The sequence below is a fragment of the Delphinapterus leucas genome, chromosome 20 (assembly GCF_059928025.1).
Source record: "Delphinapterus leucas isolate spDelLeu-1000000601 "Yukka" chromosome 20, BTC_Dleu_Yukka2, whole genome shotgun sequence".
NCBI lineage: Eukaryota > Metazoa > Chordata > Mammalia > Artiodactyla > Monodontidae > Delphinapterus > Delphinapterus leucas.
In genome coordinates, this window is record NC_143148.1 from 59,249,502 (window position 1) to 59,264,135 (window position 14,634).

A 14,634-nucleotide genomic window follows, 5' to 3' on the forward strand; every position below is an offset into this window, starting at 1 on the left:
CTAGAGGAACCAGCCCTGCGATCCCCTGATTATAGCCCTGTGAGACCCAGACTGAACGCCTGACCTTCAGAACGGTGAGACAGTAAATTTGTGTGTGTTAAGACACGACACTGGTGGTAATTACACCAAAGGGAAACTAATACACATGGCAGGAGGCCACTGGTGTGGTCCAGATGAGAAAGCTGAGTACCCAGGTGCCCAGGTTTGCTGACATGCTTTGCGTCACACAGCACAGAGAGGAAGAAACAGCTGAGGGTCCCACGGCAGGCAGGCAGGAGGGGATGGGGTCTTGGCTGACCAGCAGCCGTTGGTCCCTGTGTTGACGGGGAAGCTCTGGGCCGGAGTCAGAGCCGTGGGGGGCGGCGAGTGGGCACGGGTGATGGTGAAGGCCCAGGAGGGTGGTCCTCCACGGCCTGTCTCTTCACCTTCACCCTTCTGCTGTCTAGCTGCCCCGAGACACCGCTGTCCAGTGCGTAAATAATCAGAAAAGATGATTTTAGTTCTTTTGGTCAAAAAGTCAGGTACTGGGACTTCCCTGGTGGCACAGTGGTTAAGAATCCGCCTGCCAACGCAGGGGACATGGGTTCGAGCCCTGGTCCGGGAAGATCCCACATGCCGCGGAGCAGCTAAGCCCGTGTGCCACAACTACTGAGCCTGCGCTCTAGAGCCTGTGAGCCACAACTACTGAGCCCGCATGCCACAACTACTGAAGCCCGTGCGCCTAGAGCCCACGCTCCACAAAAAGAGAAGCCACCGCAATGAGAAGCCCACGCACCACAACGAAAAGTAGCCCTGCTCGCCACAACTAGAGAAAGCCCGTGTGCAGCAACAAAGACCCAACACAGCCAAAAATAATAAATAAAATAAATAAAAATTTTTTTAAAAAGTCAGATACTTTCCTGTTAGCCTGATTTCACAATAAACCCAAGACAGAAACAAATGGCAAGGAAAACACAGAACGAACAAGGTCGGCATAGAGATTAAAGGGGCCAGAAATATATTAGACATACATAAGATAAATAAGCAACAAGTAATTAACATAGAGCACAGGGAACTATATTCAACGTCTTGTAATAACCTATAATGGAAAATAATCTGAAAAAGAATATATATATATAAATCACTTTGCTGTACACCTGAAACACAATATTGTAAATCAACTATACTACAATTAAAAAAAGAAAGAAAAAGGAACATATTAGAAATAGGAACCAACAGGGTGTCTGAGTGTCCTGGGGCCGCCAGAACAAATTACCACAAACTGGGGGCCTTGAAAAAACAGAAGCTGATTCTCTCCCCGTCCCAGAGGCCAGAAGCCCAAAATCAAGGTGTCGTCGGGGCTGTGCTCCCTCTAAAAGCTCTAGGAGAGGGTCCGTTCTTAACCCTTCCAGCTCTGGTGGCCGACAGTCCTCGGCATCTGGGCTTATACCTACATCCCTCCAATCTCTGTCCATCTTCACAAAGCCTCCTCCTCTCTGTGTCTTCACGTGTCTTTATATAAGGTCACCAGTGATTGAATCTAGGGCCCATCCTCACTGGATTTAGTGTCCCCCGAAAGGCATGTCCATAGTCCTAACCCCTGGTACTTGGGGATGTGACCTTATTTGCAAACAGGGTCTTTGCAGATGTGATCAAGTTACAAAATCCAGTGACTGGTGTCCTTAAAGAGGCAGAAGAGGGAAGTATGAGATGCAGAGACACTGGATTTTCCAATGGCCACGTGAGGACAGAGGCAGACATTGGAGAGATGCAGCTACAAGCCAAGGAACACCAGGAGCCCCCAGGAGCTGGAAGAGGCAGGAAAGGTGTGAAGATTAATTTTATTCGTCACCTTGACTGGGCCCAGCAGTTTGGTCAACCATTATTCTAAGTGTTTCTCTGAGGGTGTTTTGGATGAAATTAATATGTAGATTGGTGGGGGCTTCCCTGGTGGTGCAGTGGTTAAGAACCCGCCTGCCAACGCAGGGAACACGGGTTCGAGCCCTGGTCTGGGAAGATCCCACATGTCGCGGAACAACTAAGCCCGTGCGCCACAACTACTGAGCCTGTGCTCTAGAGCCTGCGCTCTAGAGCCTGCGAGCCACAGCTACTGAAGCCCGCACGCCTAGAGCCTGTGCTCCGCAACAAGAGAAGCCACCACAATGAGAAACCTGCGCACTGCAACGAAGAGTAGCCCCCGTTCACCACAACTAGAGAAAGCCCGTGCACAGCAATGAAGATCCAACACAGCCAAAAATAAATTAAAAAAAAAAAAGTAGATCGGTGGACTGAGTAAGCAGGTTGCCCTCCATAAAGTGGGTGGGCCTCATCCAATCAGTTGCAGGCCTAAACAGAACAAAGAGGCCAACTCTCCACTGCGTAAGAGAGAATTCTTCCTACCTGATGGCCTTTGAACTGGGACAACAGTTTTCTCTTGCCTTTGGAACCTGAAGCATCAGTTCTTCCTGGGTCTAAAGCGTGCTGGCTTTTGGACTGGGACCACACGACAGCTCTCCTGGATGTCCAGGGTGCCGACCTTGGGGCCTGTCAGCCTCCACACTCAAATGAGCAATTCCTTGGAATAAATCTCTTTCTGTATGTGGAGCCATCCTGTTGGTTGTTTCTCTGGAGAAGCCTGACCAGTACAGAAGGCTCTACTCTGGAGCATTTGGGGGGGAGCTCAGACCTGCTGACACCTGGACTTCACACTTCTGGCCCCCAGGACTGTGAGAGAATCCATTCCTATTGTTTTAAACCACACGGTTTATGGTAATTCGTTACAGCAGCTCTCAAAAACCCAAACCAAACCAAACTCGAAAGAGAGGCAATACTGAGCTATTTAGGGAACCTGTCCCTAGAAGCCTCACTCTTGTTCTGAAATGCACAATTACCCACGTGCACACAAGATTCTGAGGGCGGAGGACGCTTTAATTTCACAGCTTCCCCCAGAAGAAGAGCCAGACTGCTGTCCTCCCCAGCCCTCAGAGGAGATGTTACCGGGAGAGAAGCCAGGTTTACCTCTGAGGACCCGACGGGGAGGAGGATGGAGGGGGAGGGAGGGAACTTCGCCGCCGAGGACTTTGGGTTTCTGTAGTGTTTGCGTTTATAACAAACTTAAAGTTAACACGAGAGGAGCTGTAACCGTGGCTTTTAGATGAACAGTTCCCCTCTCTGGGCCTCTGTCTACTCTTCTTTCTAATAGAGCACATTCAACTAAGAAGACCTCCCAGGCTGCCTTTCCAACTCTGTGGCTCCTGTGACCAGCGGCTGGAGGGCAGGCCAAGTTGCCGCAGGAGCCCCGATTAGAGGTGCCTGGTCAGGAAACAGCCGTGGCAAGCGCGGCCGCCTGCTGCAGGTCCCCTGGAAGAGAAGCCTGGAGAAGGCAGGTGGACCTCTGCTGATTCCACGGGTGTGACTCGGGCGCTCACCCCTTAGCAGGTTGTCAGGGTGTGGACCTCCCTCCCCCAGGCTCTGCATGGCCCTGTCAGAAAGTCCCCTAGACCAGCCGTGGACCAGGGCTACCCCCATCCAAGGGGCCAGTGCCTCCACACCCCGGCACCTCGGGGCAGCCCGGGGTGCCCGCCAGGAGGGCCGAACATCTGACAGGACAGAGTCTACGTCCTCTCGGCCGTTTCCTCCCAATCTGACAAGTTCCAGCACAACCTGGTGGGAGTGGTGGACAAGGTCACAAGCAGGGGTCCTTCCCCGGCCAGGGAACTGCTTGCTTCCTGGACCCCAGGGCTCCGGCCTCCCTGCTTTGGCCGGTGTTGGTCCTTCTTCGCAGCCTCCCTCCTTCTCCCTGCGCCCCTCCCTGCTCCCACTGTCACAATTGAGTTCCATGGGTTCCCGAGGCTCTGACCACCTCTGCCAGGAAGCCCCCTTCCCCACCGCTCTCACAGAGGCAGCTCCTAGGCCTGCCCTTAACACCTGGGAAGCTGTGAGGCTTGGTCCATCCCAGCGGATGGAACAGAGGTGGAATGTAAACACAGGACAGAACTCCCCTCACATTTCAAGACCCCACCTTCCCACCCCCGCCAGGGGCCACCAGGCCTTGCACGGGACACCCTGTCCCGGCACAGCGACATCCCCTGTGATCCGAGCTGCCCCTCCAGGAACGCTCCTCTACCTGACGAGGCTAGAGGCTTGTGAAAGGGGTGGGATTTTGCTCATTCTGAGGCCCCTTCAGGTCCTAGTATGGGGTCCTGCCTTGGGCTGCCACCCCAACGTGGTACAGGGTGGATTAACATAGGCACACAAAGTCCGTAGGGCCTACAACTCCTCTCCTTGAATGTGGGTGTGCTCCGTAGCTGCTGGACGAATACAATCTGGAGGAAGTGATCTGTAAGAAGTCTGACCACCGTGAGACTGCCAGCCTCTGGAAGGCCCCATGGAGAGGCTGCATGGAGAGAGAGATGCCCGCCCAGCCCCCGCACGTCCCGCCATGCCAGCCCAGGACCAAGAAGCTGGGAGAGGACACTAGATCCACCTGCCCCATGGTTGCAGCTGTGTGAGACACTGAGCAGGACCCACCCACTGAGCCCAACTGCCCAGAGCCAGGAGCCCTCATAATAAATTGTCTTAAGCCAGTAACCTGGGGGCTGATATTAACATGGCCATAGCTGGAGCAGGTGGCTTGGCGAGAACTACAAAAGTCTTCCCCTTGGGGAGATTTGTTGTTAAAAAGACCCCCTCTGGGTGGGCACAGTCCCACAGGAGGCTTAGGTAGTGGACAGCATCTCTGTACAAAGACACAGGTGCCCCGTCCTCTGATGAAGGAAGTCCAGGCCAGGGTGCCTCTGTGCAGTGTACAGTCTGTGCCACTGTACATGGCGGCCCTGAGTAGAAGCCTCACTACAGACAGAAGGAGAGGGGAAGGGACTTGCCTGGCGGCCCAGTGGCTAAGACTAAACCTTCCAATGCAGGGGGTGCGGGTTCGATCCCTGGTCGGGGAGCTCTCACATGCCTTGTGGCCAAAAAACCAAAACATGACACAGAAGCAATATTGTAACAACGAATGCGATAAAGACTTAAAAATGGTCCACGTGAGAAAATAAGAATCTTAAAAAAGAAGGAGGTGGGAAGTGTCCGTTTCGGATGAACGCTCCACCACTGTCCCCATCACACCGCCACCGCGCCTGCTGCTCAGTCATCACAGGGCCCCTTTCTCCTCCTGGCCCATTCCGGCTGCCGGGGAGCTCAGCCGAACAGGGAGCCGGAGGAACATGCCGGCAGAGGCAGGCCCGGGTGCCAGGAGAGCGTGGAGGAGGGTACCAGGGAGGCTGTCCGCCAGGCCCTGCGACCCACGGGCCAGGACTTGACCCGACCTCCCGGGCACAGCTCTGTAGTCACTGCTCGTCCCGGCCTCGTCCAGCCCCAGGGGAGCCCTTTTGAAGTCTGCTGCTGGGGACGACGCACGGGAGCCGCGACCTGGAACCCAGTAGCCACCCCGCCCCGCTGATCTTTGGCTGCATCTGCTGCAAGCGGGTGTGCCTCTCCCGACCATCTTCCCAGGTGACCCCAGCTTCCTGGAGCCACCTGGCGTTGTGACGCAGCCTGCTCTGCCTGGACCTGAAAGGCTGGCTGCTGCATCTCCCCGCTCCCCTACGCACTGCAGGCACCTGGGGGTGTCCTTGCTCCTGCCCTTGCCCGCCCCCACGGCCCTCAGCTCCAAGGGCGGTCCCTAGGCTGCCGTCCTTGGAGGCCGCCTGTCCCGCCCTGGTGGAACTGAAGGGAGAGCAACAGCTTGTAGCACTGGTGAGAAAGGCCTCATCCTCGTCCCGCCTCCCCGAAAACCCCTGAGGGATGTCGAGTAAGGGGCCTGCACCCAGAAAAGGGTTGTCCACTGTATTCCATATCTTGGGGCCTGATGGCGGGGGAGTGCGGGGCAGAAAGAGGAAACCCGGCCTCCCGTCCCTCCCCCACCGGACGCCGACATTTCACGGGGACACGCCTGGGCCCAGCGTGGCCTTGCCGGCCTCATATGCCCGCCCAGCTGCGGCGCTGGGGGCCTGCAGCCAGTGACCCGGGCTCCCCGAGCGCCACTTCTTCCCGAGTAGTGATGGTAACAGAGGTAACAGACGCCCTCCGCACTGCGACAGGGGCTCTCCCTGGACCAAGCCCCAGTCAGGCGCCTCTGAGCACTTTTTCAACGAGGCCTCGTCCTTGGGCATGTCCTCGAGAGCCCAGTTTTAGCCAGAAGCCTGCTCAGTGGGTTTAGCCAGAGTCGCCCGCCTTTGATTTCTGACCACCCGACCTCCTCATCCCCACGCTCCCTGCTGATGTCTGACCCCCCTGGGCTGCCTTCAGCAAGAATCCTGTTGGGTCTGGGTAGCCAGAGTCTCCCTCATCCATACCTGATGCTTCCTACTATTAATGTTTCCATCCAACGACCCCCACCTGCTCCTTGGCCGCAAGACCCCACTTGCTGACGCTGTATTCAGACTTGAGCACTCTCCCCTCCTGCAAACCCCACTGCAGGGGCCCTACACCCATCGCGACGTGACGGCCCTGGGTCGGCCTCACCATCTTTAGCACGTGTGATGAATCATGTTTTCTTTCACACCCGTGGTTCACTCAGGTGGGACGGAGGGGAAAGAGCCCCCGGAGCCCCCAGCACCATGCCTGCCGCGGGACAGAGGCCATAGCGTGTCTTCTCCGCTTTCTAGGGAAATCTGACTTTTGAGAGGGAGATGTCCATGTTCCAGACAACCAAGCAGGTGCTGGGGGCCTCTCAGGAGACCTCCGAGAGGACCGAGAGTCTGTATTCATATCAGGCGGCGGGTGCCAGCTTCCCCTCCTGTGGACGTCTGGCAGGAGCCTCCTCCCAGCAGCCCAGCCGCGAGGAGGGCAGCAGAGCCCAGGCAGAGGGCGGCCAGGCTCCAGAGAGACCAGGGCCAAGAAGCTCAAGGGACAGGGTGATGTGGACGTGGCGGGCTGAGGGACGGGATGGGACATTCCACTGGGTAGAGGAGGAAAGGACAGCTCACTGGGCTGTGCTCGGGGCCTCCAGGCTGGCACCCCCAGGACACTGGGCATTTTTGATTGTCAGTACTGGGGTGGATGGGCAGTGCCATGACATCTAGGGGTGGAGACCGGGGTGCTTTTCGACCGCGTACGGTGCACAGGACGCGCCCCCGTCCCCCAGATGCATCCAGCCCAAATGTTCGTGTGGTGGGCGTGCACCCCTGTGACAAAGGGCACAGCCCCCGAACTCCTGCCATTGCCCGGTTCTCTTCATTCAGGCAATGGTGACACGGAGGACAGCTAACCGGCGTCAGAGGCCTCGCCCAACACACAGCTAAGCAAAGGCGCGTGCCTGCCGTGCAGAGGCAGCATCAAGTCCACCCGGCCCCTCTCTCTGCAGGCACGATGCTCCCACGTCTAGAAAGCCCCACTGCGTCCAGGATCTGAGCCTCGTCCACAGTCCCCGGGGCTGCTGAAGCCGGTGTTTCTATCCCTCTTGAGGACGTCGCCCCTCCCCACCACCCCACCTCTGACGGTGTGCCTGGGGAGATGCACACACAGTCACTCTGACTTCCCCTCCTCCCTTCTATGCCCACAGCGTTTGTAAGGGCTCCAGGAGGACGCAGGGTCCCTCCGTGGTCCCCCTCTTGCAGAATTCCAGCCGGGCCCCTCCAACTCCCCGCCGAGCAGACTGCCGGCAGCGCCACCCCTCGTCTGTGCTTTCCGTGTGCGCGCGACCGCGGCAGCAGCCGGTTCACTCGCACGTCCCACGTGAACGGCCGCTCTGGGGAAGGAAGCCACGCAATCCCGGAGCCTCTTGCATCAGCCGGCAGAGGCAGCCTCTGCGCGAGGGGGAGGGGACGAAGAGGCCGCCGGAGGCTTAACCTGGCTCCCAGGTTCATTGATGCGAGGAGATGAACGTGTCCCTGGGGGCTTCTTTCTCAACAGAACACGCTCCATCGTCTCTGCCCAGGCCGGCCCTCGTATAAATGGAGACCGGCTGTAACGGGGCCAGCGCTCCTTGGAGCTGCTCTGACAGGTGCCCGCCTTTGCCTGTCTCCGAATCACTGCTCACACTGAAGGGAGGGTCTGCAGAGCCAAGCGTGGGATCTGCATTTTGGTCTGATGCAGCGAGGCTCTGGAGGGAGTCACGCTGATCGAGCACGGATATGCAAACCAGGACCCGCGCACCCCGCAGGACGGCAAAGAGGCTTCACCTGGGCCATCTCTAATCAACTGGTCCTGTCTCAATCCCTGAATGGCATCTGCGGGGTGCCTGGCAGTGCCTGGAGATATTTTTGGTTGTCACAGCAGGGGGTGCGGGGGCGCAGGAGGGCATCTAGTGGGGCCGGGTCAGGGATGCTGCTCAGCTCCTACAGTGAATGCATAGGTCACCCTCCTCCCCCTCCAGCCACAGAGTGATTCAGCCCCAAATGTCGATAGCCAAGACTGGTAAACCCTGGCTGCAAGAGAAAGAGAGCTGTAATCCACTGCTTATGTCTGTCACTGGCACAGAAAAGGGAGGTGGAGGTGTTTGGACCAGGGCACATGTCACCCTATTCCGGGGTCCTGTGATGTGGTGGCCTTATGTGGGTTACTGCTTTCTCAGGGATGGTTTTTATATGGTCCAGGAGTTGAAATCTCACATGTCTCCAGGGGCCAGACCCGGAAGAGAAATGAGTTGAGTGGGCAGGTAGAGGTGATGGTTAGATACCAGGACAGCTGCTGTGTGCTCCAGCCACTTCAGTCCCTGGGGACGGACAGCCTGACATTGCTAGATCCTTGGGGTTTTTTTTGTTTTTTGTTTTGAGACAAAAAATTTTTAGAAATTTGGTCATTTTTTAAAGTGAAGTTTCCCGATCTTTGAATATTAATGCATATTATTTGAAAATAGTGTGTGTGGGGGGAAAGGAGTCTGTGGGTCCCCATCAGCTACCCCTGTGCTGGTCAGGCAGGTCCCAGCGCCCTAAGTGACCGTGACTGCACCTGCTCAAATGATAGCAGTCCCCACATGGTCCAGGCCAACAGGCTGTGATGGATTGTATCACCACCTGCTGGAGGATGCTCACTCCAGGGCCTGGGGCTGAGAGCACGGTGTGCATGTGAGGAGAGGGTGGGAGACAGTGAGACCCAGGGGCTAGTCCATGGTTGGGCTTGTGGATCCTGGCCCCAGACCAGCACCTCCCAACTGGATCCCCACAGCACCCTCCAGGGACCCCTTATACTAAGGACCTCTGGGCTGCACCCAAGATCTGCCAAGCCAGAATCTGTTTTTCAAGGCTTTTTAGTAATGTTCAGTATCTTTATGTGGAGTTGGGTTACTCAGTGTATGTGTTTGTCCCAACTCATCCCATGATGCACTGCAGACGGTGTACTTTGTGATGTGTAATTTTACAAAAGGACGAAGGGGGCTTCCATGATGGCACACTGGTTAAGAGTCCGCCTGCTGATGCAGGGGACACGGGTTCGTGCCCTGGCCCGGGAAGATCCCACATGCCATGGAGCGGCTGGGCCTGTGAGCCATGGCCGCTGGGCCTGCGCTCCACAACGGGAGAGGCCACGACAGTGAGAAGCCCGCATACCGCAAAAAAAAAAAAAAAAAAAAAAGAAGCAGGAACAGGAAATTCCCTGGTGGTCCAGTGGTTAGGACTCTGTGCTTTCACTACCAAGAGTGAGGGTTCAGCAAGCCTCACGGGGCGGCCAAAAAATAAATAACTGAAAAGAAGGAACAGAAGGAAGAGAAGAGGGAGTGTCGAGGAAGAAGAAATGTTCCTCTACCCTGTGAAAACGAGCAGGGCCCTGTGGGGCCCTCTGGGTACAAAAGCCCCTCTGTGTCCCCCATTTCTTATTTGTAAAAAAGGCTTTAGTCTCCTGAGCCTTCCCTGAGTTCCAGAGAGCGGACTCAAACAGTTACTAATTAGGGAAGTGGGGGGACACAGGAACAAAGGAAAAGCAGTTAAGCAAGAAAAGTAATGAGAGTCCTAACAATAAACAGAACCCTAGCTCCTCCTCAAGGGATGTACATAATAATATGACGGATATCTTCAAGTTCTGCAGAAACTAAGAACCCCCACCCAGGTGGAGGATGGTGACTACATGCTGAGACCCCTGGCCCTGTTGGAACCAGAAGGCCGATGACTGAGATTCCTGGGACACCACCCTGTTGCCTCACCACCAACCCATCAGAGGCCAAGTCCACAAGATGCAACCCTCACCCCAAATGTTGCCTTTAAAAACCCTTTCCTGAAAGCCATCAGGGGTTTGGGTCTTTTGAGCATGAGCTGCCTGTACTCCTTGCTTGATACTCTGCAAATAAACACTGTACTTTCCACCTGAAACTAACACAATACGGTAAATCAGCTATATTTCAATAAAAATTATGAAAAATCAATCAATAAATAAACACTACCCTTTCCTTCACCACAACCTGGTGTCAGTAGATTGGCTTTGCTGTACAGCGGGTGAGGGGACCCAATTTCAGCTCGGTAACACCTTCTAGGTTCTTTTGGCTGGCCTAAGAAGTAAATTGGCATGAGACAGATTAAGAGGAAAAAAATCAGACAGAATTTCATAACATCACCCAGAAAAACTGAGTAACTTGCCAAAATGGCTGAAGCCCTCACCTTAAACACCACCTTCAGGTAAAGACAAATGAGGATGTTGGGGTCGTGGTTTGGGACCTCAAAGGGGAGAGAGGGAATTCACAGGGAGATGGAAAAGCACATGTCTGGTAAACAAATGTTTGCTGAGCCTGCAGAGACAATGGGACACAGAGTGGACTGTAGTCTGAGTTTCCTCACCACACCTGGCCTCATTCCTTGTGCAAATCTCTGGTGACCATGCTATTCCTGAAACAGGCCCTCTGTCTAAATTCTAATTCAGTAAGCTAAGACAGAAGATCAATGCCTCTTCCTGAGTCTTTTGGGCCTTATTGTTCTCAGCTGGAAATAATTCCCAGGCCAGAGACATTTGGGATGGCAAATTTTGTTCCCCTAGGAGAGAGAGCGGGAGAGAGAGGAAGGGGGGGGGGAGAGGGGGAGAGAGGGGGGTTGGAGAGAGAGAGAGAGAGAGAACCGTAATGCAACATTTGAACACAAGTGGGCTGGTCTCCCACCTCCTGGTCCAATAGGACTGATTTCCTGGGGTTTCCCAGACCCCAGTCATCCCACGACTCAACCAACCATCTCACTTTCTCCCCAGCCGCTTGTCCTCTCACTATGTTTCTTTAAATGGACTCACTTTATTTACTTAAAGGGAAAACCAGCCGTAAACAGAAGGTAACTGTAAAAAACAATGTAAACAAAACACCGCCTTAGATTTGCAGTGGGGCAGAATTCGCCAGCCCCAGATGTGTCCTTGTGGAGTACCACATTAAGCTGGTTATTTTCCAGGCCACACCAGACATGGTGAAAAACTCTGAAAGCCAAGTAGAAGTTACCCTTTTGCAAGAATCATTGCCATCTGTAAGGGAAATCTCCGGCTGTAAGGGTGCCTCCTTCTCTGTATCCAGAAGGAAAAGACCACATCTCTGGAAACTCTCATCAGTGGGGAAGTCAATGATGTAAATCTCCATCACGACCTCATCCTGGACCACCGGGCTTTTCCTCACTCCCCACACCTGGCCCTCCCCTACACTCAACACCCTCTTTCGTGTTTAGCTAAAGATGCTATTTAAGGGGAGGGTTTTGGCCATTAAACTTCTGTTTGATTTTTTCCCGTTAGTCAGTCTCATGTCAATTTAATTCTTAGGCCAGCCAAAAGAACCTAGAAATTTCTTCCCCCACCACCGATTCTAGCAGGTTCGGCTGTTTTGCCAAAGGATGGGAACAGCGGGTCGGCCAAAAGGGAAACTCACAAGAGTTGAGAGGCGTTCTAACTGGGACTTTCTCAATGCCACTGGAGGGGCTGTGACGGGGCGGGTGAGGGCAGAGGCACCCGCCACGTTTAGGGAGGGATGCCCTGCACCTCACTCCCTGGTGCAGCTGGCTAGCAAAGCATGGGAACAAGGCCCCCTTCCCCTCCAGGCTGGGCAGCTGGGAGCCTCGGGCAGGTAGGGATGAGAGCCGGCCCCAAACCACTGGTCAGAGCAAAGTCAGGTGACCAGAACCTGCACCCACAGGTGTGTGCCCCAAAGAAATGAAAACGGGCTTCCGAATGAGCATTGTTCGCCGTGGCAAAGCGGAAACAACCAGACATCCATCCGCTGATGGCAGCAAGACAAACAGTAGTACTCCAGCCAAACAATGGAGCATCACTAGGCCATAGAAAGGAATGAACACTGACACAGCTAGCACGTGGGAGAACGCTGACAGCATCCCGTGCTGAGTGAAGGCCGCCCGTCACAGAAGACCACATAGCATGATTCCACGTGTATGAACAGTCCAGAAGCAGCAAATTCACAGACACAGAGAGCACGTCAGTGGTTGCAGAGACTGGAGGAGGCAGGGACGGGGCATGACTACCGATGGCTACGGTGGTTCCTTTTGGGGTGACGAAAATATTCTGGGACTGGATAGAGGTACCGGTTGTACAACATCGTGAATATACTAAATGTCGCTGAACTGTAGACTTTAAAATGACTGACTTTATGTTATGTGAATTATACCTCAATGTTTTTTTTTGGCTGCGCCGTGCAGCTCACAGGAACTTGGGCCACGGCAGTGAAAGTCTGGAATCCTAACCACTAGGCCACCAGGGAACTCCCTATACCTCAGTTTACAAGGCTTCTAAAAATAAATTTTTCAAAAAGGAAGACACTCTGGGGGCTTCCCTGGTGGCACAGTGGTTGGGAGTCCGCCTGCCGATGCAGGGGACGTGGGTTCGTGCCCCGGTCCGGGAGGGTCCCACATGCCGCGGAGCAGCTGGGCCCGTGAGCCATGGCCGCTGAGCCTGTGCGTCCGGAGCCTGTGCTCCGCAACGGGAGAGGCCACAACAGTGAGAGGCCCGCGTACCGCAAAAAAAAGGAAGACACTCTGGGAGAGAGGACAGAGATGGTTTATGGCCTGAGGCTGATGTTCAACCTCTGCACAGCGGGCACCCCCCAGTCCCTCCCAGGGTGAGGGCCGCTGTGCTCAGCCAGGTGTGCTGGCCCCAGGAGGACAGGCAGTAGACTCAACTAGGAAGGAAGGGACCTGAGACCCCGGCCCTGCGTTTGCTGGAGACCCTCTCCCCCTTCCCACTTGCAGCAGGCCCATCCCCCAGGCCCCGGGACATTTCTGTCACTTCTCCCCTGTCCTCCCCTGACCAGCTCCTCGCCTGGCGATGTGGCTCCACAGTGGAGATACAAAGGGCGGCCAGTCTCCAGCCTGTCAGAGATGTCCTGAGGTCACCCTCTCTCTCCAGAGACTCACGGACACCCGCAAACACACCTGACACCAGGGAGGTGACAGCCGTCGGCAGGCTCATCCGAATATAGGCGTCCACACAGTCCTCCTGCCAGATGGGAGAACTAGCCCCGTTGGAAAAACCCACCCACATGGAAGCGACGAGGTTGGGGTGCCGGTGGGGGGCTGCAGGGCTCGGACTGACCCGGGGCTCCCCAGGGAGTGGTCGGGACCACCTATGCCAGACACGCCAGGAGCTGCTAACACACACCCACCCCATCGTGGGTGGAACAGTGACCTCCACCTGGAAACACGGATGTGACCGGATTTGGAAATAGGGTCCTTGTAGATATAATTCGCTAAGTTTAGGTGGGGTGTGAACTGAGATTAGGGTGGCCCTATATCCAAGGAGTAGTGTCCTTATATTTGAGGTGCACACAGAGGGGAGGCCGCGTGAAGATGGAGCAGAGACTGGAGGGATGAGGCCACAAGCCAGGGACGCCTGGAGCCCCCAGGAGCTGGAGGAGGCAGGGGGACCCTTCCTCGGAGCCTCCGGAGGGCACCCAGCCCTGCGACCCCTTGATTTCAGACTCCTGGCCTCCAGGCCTGAAGGGAATAGATTTCTGTTGTCTGAGCCCCCGGCTCCTGGTCATCTGAGCCCCAGGACACCGAGGCAGCACCGCCCACGCCCGCTCCTGGCCTGGTGGGTGCGTGGTCTCAGGGCCTGTGTCCCCCGCAGGCCTCCAGGCCGATGCTGAGGGCTGCTGCAGTCTCTCACGGCCCCACGGGAGCAGGGGCCCCTCTCCCCGGGGCCACGGCCAGCGCCCACGTGGCTTCACCGCGTGGTGACTCACGGAGCTGCTGCCTCTGCGAAACACAGCCTCTCCCTTTTGGTGCCACGGAGGCAGCCGTGTCCCCGCAGCCGTGACGACCGCTCAGAGCTTGGGGACGCGGAGGGCAGGCCCCTCCCGAGAGCAGCACCGCACAGGAGAGCAAGGGTACCTGTCGCTGCACGGCACCCTCCAACCCAGGTGAAGCGGCAGCCGAGGGGGAGCTGAATGGGCAAACAGAGCCACAGGCTGGGAGCCCGGTGGCCGTGGAGGGAAGGCGGTGGCCACACCCGCTCTCACTAACCTCCTGCTGGAGCTGGAGGGGCCAACTCTCTCCTCCAGCGCCGGGTCCTCGAAGCAGCGGGGAGGCCGGCGATGCCCGCTGCAGTTCGGCTGCCTGGAGGGTCCCTGGAGGGTCTTATTCTCTGAGCCGGAGCCCACAGCTCCGCCTGGACTGGCCAGGGAAAAGGCTCAGAGTTCCCTGACCTTCTGAGCCCTTTGAGAGGAAGCTGCCTGAAGGAGGTGGGGATTCTCCCCAG